The sequence below is a fragment of the Prosopis cineraria genome, unplaced genomic scaffold, assembly GCF_029017545.1.
Source record: "Prosopis cineraria cultivar Desert tree isolate PC_DT_omini unplaced genomic scaffold, ASM2901754v1 PC4, whole genome shotgun sequence".
NCBI classification, from domain to species: domain Eukaryota; kingdom Viridiplantae; phylum Streptophyta; class Magnoliopsida; order Fabales; family Fabaceae; genus Prosopis; species Prosopis cineraria.
This window is the reverse complement of record NW_026555335.1, coordinates 19,441,675-19,450,297: the sequence shown is the minus strand read 5'-3', so window position 1 is coordinate 19,450,297 and position 8,623 is coordinate 19,441,675. Positions and strand designations below refer to the sequence as shown.

Here is an 8,623-nt window from a genome sequence, read left to right as displayed (position 1 = left end):
AGAGCACTGGGAACGAGCAGAAACTTATGATTTAAAGACCAAGTTAGAGACTACTGGACATCTCGTAGAGCGACTCTCAATAAGGACATTGAGATGTTTTTTGAAAAAAAAAGTTTTTTTTTTGGCTTAATCCACCTTTACTAAAGATCAAGGATTATACTTGTATTCTGGTGGAAAGTTTTTTTTTTAAATCCAAGTTTGACTCTAATTAGATCCTTAGCGTAAGCACTATGTAAGCTCTAAAGGCCTTATGTAATGCAAAAAAAATAAGGAAAATAATGTCAAGTAGAAATAAACAAGGTCTTATGGCATGATCTTTATATCTTTTCTTTTTCTTTATCTCTCCTCTATTCTATAGAAAGACAGGATGATATATGGTGTGGTATACTTGATCATTTGGTCAACGAGATGTACATAGGTCGACATAGCTCTATGTATATGTTCTTTAGAGCTAGAACTAATAAATTGAATGAAATGAAATAATGGTGAGCCTAGGGCGATGAACATGGCTTCAGTGTGTCTATACAAAGCCTTTCTCTTCGTCACTAAAAAGGCAATGCACTCTTTGAATGGTACTTCTTTCATAAAATAAAGAATGATTCTTTTGGCTAGAAGTTATACTGACTTTATAAAAGGAAATGCCACGCTCCGCGTGTCACGAGATATGGGGCGTTATAATTAAAGGGTCATACTTCTCAGCTATATTATGGTAAGGCGAATGCACTAGCCAGCCAGTGTGGTGGTAAACATGCTGTGCTATAAGCTATTCACCTTGTATACGGAGGAGATATAGAAAGTGTGCCATGCGTGATTCATAAAATTCTATAGTAGCACCATTATATTATTTATTTATTCACTTAGCCCGCCTCTCCCATGACTTTCCAGAATAACCAACCCAGATCTTCCCTCGAAAGTCTCTTCGTATTTTAGGAGAAGAGCATGCAAAATCGAGCAATGAATCTTAGAAAAATTTCATTTTGAATAGTGATTTTTTTGTTGGCATTTAAGTTGTCTCCCCTCCTTTTTCAATTAACACACTTGACATAGATAGCTTTGTGGCCCTAGCTTCTGTGTTCCTTCTAGTCATTTCTCATTTGGTTTCAGGAGCCTCCCCCTCCCTTGCTCGACTTTTGAATGAAAATAGTCATCTTGGATTTTTTTTTGGGCTATATAAATTAGTAGAAAAATTTCCTCGGTCTCTATAAATCTATAAAAATGAAAAGCCCAGGTTGAAGCACAAACAAAAGGAGAAAGGAAAAGTAGAAAAAGGGGAAGGAGACTAGCCTCAAGACTTCCCACTAAATAAGAGATGCACCTAACCTACCTATCTACTCACTCATCAAGCACGATGTTCAGCTGACTTGCTTACACTGAGAGACCCTTATTGTATTAGAATTAGGTGACCCTCTTTTTATTTTTACTGTTGTTAATTAATCTCTTCAATGTTCAATTATACTCTATGTTAGAACATTTATGTGAATGCTATTCTAATCTAAGTGGTCCTATTCTGTGTCCTGTGCTAGGAAGCGTTGTTCCTCTTTTCATTCTAAATTCAAGAATATGACCAATATGATTGATTGGTCTGTGTGCCTCTCTTATTACTTTTTTGTATTCCCCTATTCCTCAGATACAACTCAATCCTTCTATGGCCAAATCTCAATTTGTGGAAAGCCTTCGATAGCTTCCTTATGAAAACATAAATTTTAATTTGGGTATAAACAGTATCTCTTTATTCTTTATGTTATTGACACATTTTTTATCTCTATTTGCATTTTAGTGGGTTGGTCTGGTATGACAAGTTATGGGAAAGAGTATATTACAGCATCTCTAATTCATAAATTTCTAATGATCGCCGTGTTCTGCATGCTGGATCTTCTATTATTCTATGTTCTTCCTGAAAGCATGCTAATCCTTATGTTGTGCAGAGCTGAGCATCTTATATTCACTGGGATAAAGCTTTTCCTCTGCAGGGGCCTTGTGCAGTAAACCCCCTACGTGAAGTCATTCATCTCATAAAGTAGTCCCCGCGAAGCTTTCGAGAAGAGGGGTAGTCTTATAGAAAGCATAGCATTTCTAGTCGAACCCGCCTAACCTAACTAAGATGAACTAAACCTAATAGACACATCTTTTTCCTTTTATTTAGGATGGTACTCCGAGTAGTGGGTACCTCATAGGACCTCGACCCGCCTACTTAGGTCTTATATGGATATGCAAGAATGGGTGCTCCTATGTGTGTGTAGGGGTTGTGTTTGTTCACGAGAATGGATTCCTCATCAAGTCTATTTGTGGGGTGTGGACATACTTGTATGAATTCGAGTAATAGCTATAAGGGAGAAATCGAAAGGAAACTATACCCAACCAAGGATGGATGTAAACTCATAAGCCACTGAGGGTAGGGATAATCGTCCAAGTCTTATTATGAAACAAAAAAGCCGCCCTGCCATAGAAGGTAGGTTAGTTCCTCTATCATTGTCAAGGAGCTCTTGGTAAGGGGACTAATAGATAAATTGCCAAAATAAATGGGAGGGGAGGATTGACCCGTTTAGTAAAATTCTGAATTAGAGACTGTTGGCAGCAGGTGGAGACATTTTTTTAGCCCCCTTTAAATGGAAATGCAAGCAAGGTTAAGCTCAGTAGAGGGTTCGAGAATAGGGTAGGGTCCTTTCTTTAAGATTCAAATAAGAAAAGAGTTCTAAATCTTTATGCATGCACCTTCGTACAAGTGCTATATACAAGTTCTAACCAGGATAATTGGGAAACAAAAACTAATTGGAACTATGCATATCACAGTAGTAGTAGCATAAAACCATAAGCTAAGGGCAGTTATAACATAAGGCAATTGCTTTTACATCTCTCTCTATATATATCTACATATATATAGAGAGAGAGATCCACTGTGTGAGCAACCTGACTTTGCATTACATGTGCTTTACAGGCCACACTCTATATTTCTTCCCAATAAGCGTAATTTTTTTATTTGAAAGATGGGAAATTTGAAAGGCATGGTTTTCAGTATGTCTCCAGATAAGGCCCCCACTAGTCTAGCTAGCTAATGATTGGTTCTTTCAGGCGAGAAGTGGGCTGGGCCCATAAGGCAGGCATCTCTATAATGCAAGTTGCATTGTTTACCACCACCCAAGAAGCAAAAGATTTAAGAGTCCAGGCTAAAAAGACATACATAGATAGTAGTCTAATGTCAAGGTCTGATAACGAAAGCTCAAGACAGAGCTGTATGATGTGGAAGTCTCACGTACGATTCCCTAAGAAGGGAGTGGCTACTTACTAGAGCTTTGACCAAGTACCACTAGTCAATTCCACTTTGAGGCCACCCCTTACTCTACCATGATTATAGGGGTATAGGGTTCGAGACAAAGAATGATCAACGCAGCATATCAGTTTTTCCTTTATACTTTACTTGGATATGTTTTTATACTATTAGCTATTATGTTGATTCTTCTCCGAATAGGGACCACCGATTTGAAAATATCATTAACCACATAATTTAGTGAGTGGCGCCAAATCTTTGTATGGATTTCTTCTTTTGCCTCTTTCACCATCAAAGTGCCTATGGTACCAGTTCATATTTGGTTACCCGAAGCTCATGTAAAGGAACCTAGGTAGGATCCATTATCTTGGCAGGAATTCCTTCAAAATTGGGAACCATGAGTTTTTAAGATTTTCAATACCCATATTTCCTGAAGCGATACTTTGTTCCACTCCTTTCATTTATTCTTCAAGTGTGATTTCTATAATATATACTCCCTTAACCACTTCAAGATAGATCGATCTTAAGAAGATCATTGCTTACTCCTTAGTAGCCTATATGAATCTAGTGACTATTAGTATGTTTAGTCAAGTAGTGGCCATTAGGTCACCTATTTTTAGTTATAGACACATAAGGCTAAAACTTGTGTTGGGCATGCAACCCATCCACCTACTAGCAATAAGGAAGAAAACATAGCATGTCGCAATAAAAGCTTGATTCAAGGTATCAACAAAACACTACCGTCTATTCTAAAAACAAAAGCCCCTTATCACCCCCAGATGGGAGTGGGCCCTAAGCACAGACAACAGTAGTACCCGCTTTACAAAGTCAAAATTGAATCTTTCTATTGGCTTTCCCAATTCATTTATGAATAAGAATTCAAGGGCTAGAAGCATCAGCTTCTAGCTGCTTCACTTGCTTCTTATTATAGTAGCTATATTGGCATGGCAGAAATAAATGAAAAGTGAGATGAACATGCTATTTTCAAATCGATTGATAAATAGCCTGATCCATTCTAATAGATCAAAAGAGTAGGAATGATAGAGAGGGAATCCATCAATAATAAGGGGAAATCTCCTATTTCTATCTATTGATAAGGAAACTATCTATTTTTGATCCATCAAAAAGAAATTAACATATATTTGATTGATGGAGTCTACATCGTACGTAGAGCATCCAAGATAGGCCAGCTCAGTTCTCTTACCCATCGGTCTAATGTACTTGGCTCATCTCATGGATGGAGGGAAAATGAAAAAAATGTAGTTGTGTTATTGTTTGCTGCCTCAACGCATTCCCTTCTCTCCCCGATATCATCCCATATAGAATGAAAGAGCAAAAGCCCCAGCCCAACCTGTATGTCCGCTACTATAAAGTAAGGAGTTGAGCTTTAACTGGCAAAGCAAAGTCACTTTAAGAACCATACTTCTTACAATTAACACGTGTTTAGTCCAATGAGAATGCACAATGCAAACAGGTGTAAGCTGCTATACCGAATCCCCCACTAGCCATCAGGGACCAAGTGGTAAGGCCATGATCCACAGAGGAACAAATCACTCATTCTTCTATTGGGGACAGGGGAATGATAACTCCAAACATCACACATCTGTCGCCTACCTACCATTTAGGTGGCACTAACGAGATCTAGCTAAGGTAAGGCAATACAAAGTGTCATGACTGCTCTACTCTGTCATGGTCTTATGAATTGAACTATGTTACCTTCCCATATGCGAAGTGAATAGGCACTATGCTGTGGGTCAGTTTCGAGGTGGGGGGTTGAAGAAAGACCATAAGAATGATTTATTTTGATCGACAAGCTTTTTTCAGCCCCAAAACTAAGAATTAATAGAATGTCTATCTATCTATAAACATCTATTCTATCTGTATATCAAGGGATCTCTCTATACATATAAAATTGTTTTATGGCACGACACGATATGATCGCCTAGCTGTAGCCGCATATCCACTATGCTCAATATATATGCAGTATTTTAGTTAGATCAGATCTTTTACTTTGATAGAAGCTTTTAGACCTAGCGAAAAGGACTTTAAGCCTTCACGTAAGCAAGCCAAGCGCGAGAAAAGCAAGCAAAGTAGAAGCTTTGCCAGAAGCAAGATGAGGAAGGAGAGTTTTCGTATAAGTCGTAGCTTCCCTTAACCTACTTTAATTCAAAAGAAAGGCAAAGGGTTTGGCAATAAACAAACGGGTTTCAAACAAAGTAGCAAGGCTTCCCTTAACTACTTAAGTTAAGCACCAAAGACTGCTTTCTTTTAGTCAGTCTCATAAATAAGGGGGCTGTTCACTACAAGCTATTAGCACTATCTTAGATTGAACGGCAATAAGATAAGTTAATGTTCAATCTCTAAGGTAGGTTTTCGCTGAGAATGGAATAGTGCTTGTGTCAAAAGGTAAACAATGCCCTAGCTTCTACAGTTCATTATTTTTCTGGAGAAGGGCTTATACTGCTCACCTTTTTTTAATATGTTCATTCAGTATAAATACAAAAAAGAACTACACACTAACAAAGTAGAAAGGCCCCCATAGAAGTTAGAAGTAGCCTCTAGTGGTCTAGTAGTCTGCCTAACCAAAGCGTCAAGGCAATAGAAAATGACCTTTATGAATGGAATCTTAAGTAAGGGGCTTAGTCCACTCGCCTACCAATCAAAAAGGTTAAGAGTAAGCATAAGCTTACCTATAAGCTCTTCGAGCTTCCCTTCATTCTCTTCGTAGGAGCCGTACAACATATAGCTAGAAGTAATTGCCTAACCCCTTGCTTTAAGGGATCATAGATCAAAAAATGCCTTATAAATAAACCACCCCATTCATCTAAAAGAGAGGGGAAGAGGCTTATGTATTTGTATGACTCCTATAGATTTTACCCTATCTACACCCCAAGCCAATCCCCTATCAGTCTTGTCACCATGCCACAGAATAAGAGCTCGTGCGGAATCTTTTATTTTTGGTATAATAGCTATGGAACATAACAAAATCTTATAGGCCACGTAACATAAGCGCCGAAGGTATGGTAAACTCGGCCAAAATATGACACCCAAAGGGCCCGACATAGACACAAGCTTCTATAAGAGAATAAGAAGCTCTTAACAAAAGAAAACACGAATCATGTGGAGCCCCCCGAAGTTCATTTTCTGCCACCGTTGGCCAACTACTGGGGAGACACATCCAGACCCCCTCTTGGGAAATGAGGGTAGGGGTCTAACAAGCACTTGCTATAAAGGGGGCCTACAAGCACCGACCTGCCCCTTCTTTTTCAATAAAGCTGATCTCTTTTTTTCTAGTGCTAACACAATATGCATGCAAATAAGGAAAGCAAAATCCCAGGGGTTGAGGGGAAGGGAAAGGCTTAGGCCGAGCTACCTATCTCGAGAAGACCTCATAAAGGAACAAGAGCTGTTGAGAGGTTCCACATTGTTGAGCTAAATGTCTTCTGTATGTGATTGTAATATGTCACGTCATCTCATCCCTGCTGTATTAAAGAGTAGCTATGTACTATTTTCAATTCACTGATAAGGATGATAGAGTTGAGGTAGGGGTCTATGATGTGATACTCAAGTATGACCCATGGAGATACATGCTGACTATGGATAGAAAGCAGGAACCTTTAAATAATTTTAGGGGGTTACAAATCTCTTATACTACTATCAATTGATAAAGTAGAACGACTAGAAAAAAAAAGTGAAGTTAGAAAGTCATATAATAGGTGATAACTATCTTGTGCGGTTCAGGGGGTAATCGGTATACGTACTCTAATCAGTAAGGGGAATCTTTAGCTTTATCGAACATAAAGAGAATTGGAGGTAGCATTCTACCGATGTTAAGTTATGGACTGGTTCCTTTAACCCTTTTTCTATGTGTTGGTGTTCTATATAACTAACATAAGACTCAACTTGTTAGATATTACAGAGGTTTAGTGAGCACCATGTCGAATCTCACTACCATTTCCTTCTCTTTCACTTTGGCCAATATGAGTTCACATAATACTAGCAACTTTATTGGGGAATTTCCCATCTCAATAAGAGCTTTCCCAAGAAATAGCTTAGTAGCACATTAGCAGTACTTGGGATGATTTTAGGCACGACGTATTCCCTTTGGCTATATAATCGTGTAGTTTCTAGAAATTTAAAACCCAATTTCCTCCATAAATTCTCTGATCCAAATAACAAAGAAGTTTCCATATTTATACCTTTTATTATTGGAGGGGCAACCATCCGTTGAACTACTAAAGAAAAAAAGGTAAACTAATGTGATCATGACATTGTACGTGCTTGCAATGGGGCTGATGCAACTTCCCTTAGTTGGTTTAGGTGGCATAGCCCGTTGCAAAAGTCATCCCTTTTTTGATCCATTTCTTTAGTCTTTAGGGAGCCAAAGCTTTGCTTTACTAAGAAAATAAGGCTAGTGTAGGAGAGCAAGAAAACGTATGTGTGGCTAGTAAGCAAGAAAATGGATGCATATGTCTAATGCACAATGTTCTACGCCACCCCTATCAAATAAAGGCAACACGAGAGGCCTTATAATGTAAAGGCAACACGAGTATACTAAATCCATTACCTGTTGATCACGTTTTTTGGCTAAGCCATATCTTGATGTGTAGGACCGAGAGCAAGAAAGATGGGGGTAACCATGTATGGCACTTCTCAACTATGTCTTCAAGGGATAGTTGAACGAGCAACTCATAAATGCTATCAGGTTGGATGAGCTAATAACTTGAATGCGTTTGGTCTATTTTTTGAGCAAGAATCACAACATTACCTTACCTTCACCATGATATGGACTCCAAGTTCTTATGGAAGAGCACGAGGAGATTTATTATCAATATAATGATGGGAATAGAAACTAGAAGCATGACCAAGGTCTTCGTGGAAAAAGATAATAAAACCATTAGTAACAGTAACGTAAGCATGAGACTTTTTAGTAATACTAGTGAACTAGATGGCTATGGTAATGGAATTAAGGATGGAGGACTTATAGTACCTCTCTAGATCTAGAAAAAGTGAAAGACCCCTTAATATAATTTGAATAGGGGCTGACTTGACCGCTGAGCCCACTCTAGCCTCGTAGGGCGGGGACCTATGGTTTTAAGCTGATGCTGCCATAACTTATTGCTAGAGTAATGGGAGGGGGCCCTAGCAGAGAGAATAGTAAGGATAACAAGCGCTTCACCCACTTGGCGAGCAGTGGGCAAGTGCTTAGTAGGCCAATAGCTTAGTAAACCGAGTGGTGCACTCGACGAAAAGGGGGTACACTGAGCAAGTACAAGAAATTGGCCCTGCTCTGCTTTATTAAAAGCAAGGACCACTACAGGAGGTCAAACTAAGGACCTATAAAAGTCGAGGCTCATC

General features: G+C 38.8%; 1 pseudogene; it reads left to right on the top strand.

The window, feature by feature from the left end:
• The first annotated feature begins 1,459 nt into the window (after positions 1-1,459).
• Positions 1,460-7,496, top strand: LOC129308905 (NADH-ubiquinone oxidoreductase chain 4-like; annotated as a pseudogene).
• The last annotated feature ends 1,127 nt before the right edge of the window (positions 7,497-8,623 follow it).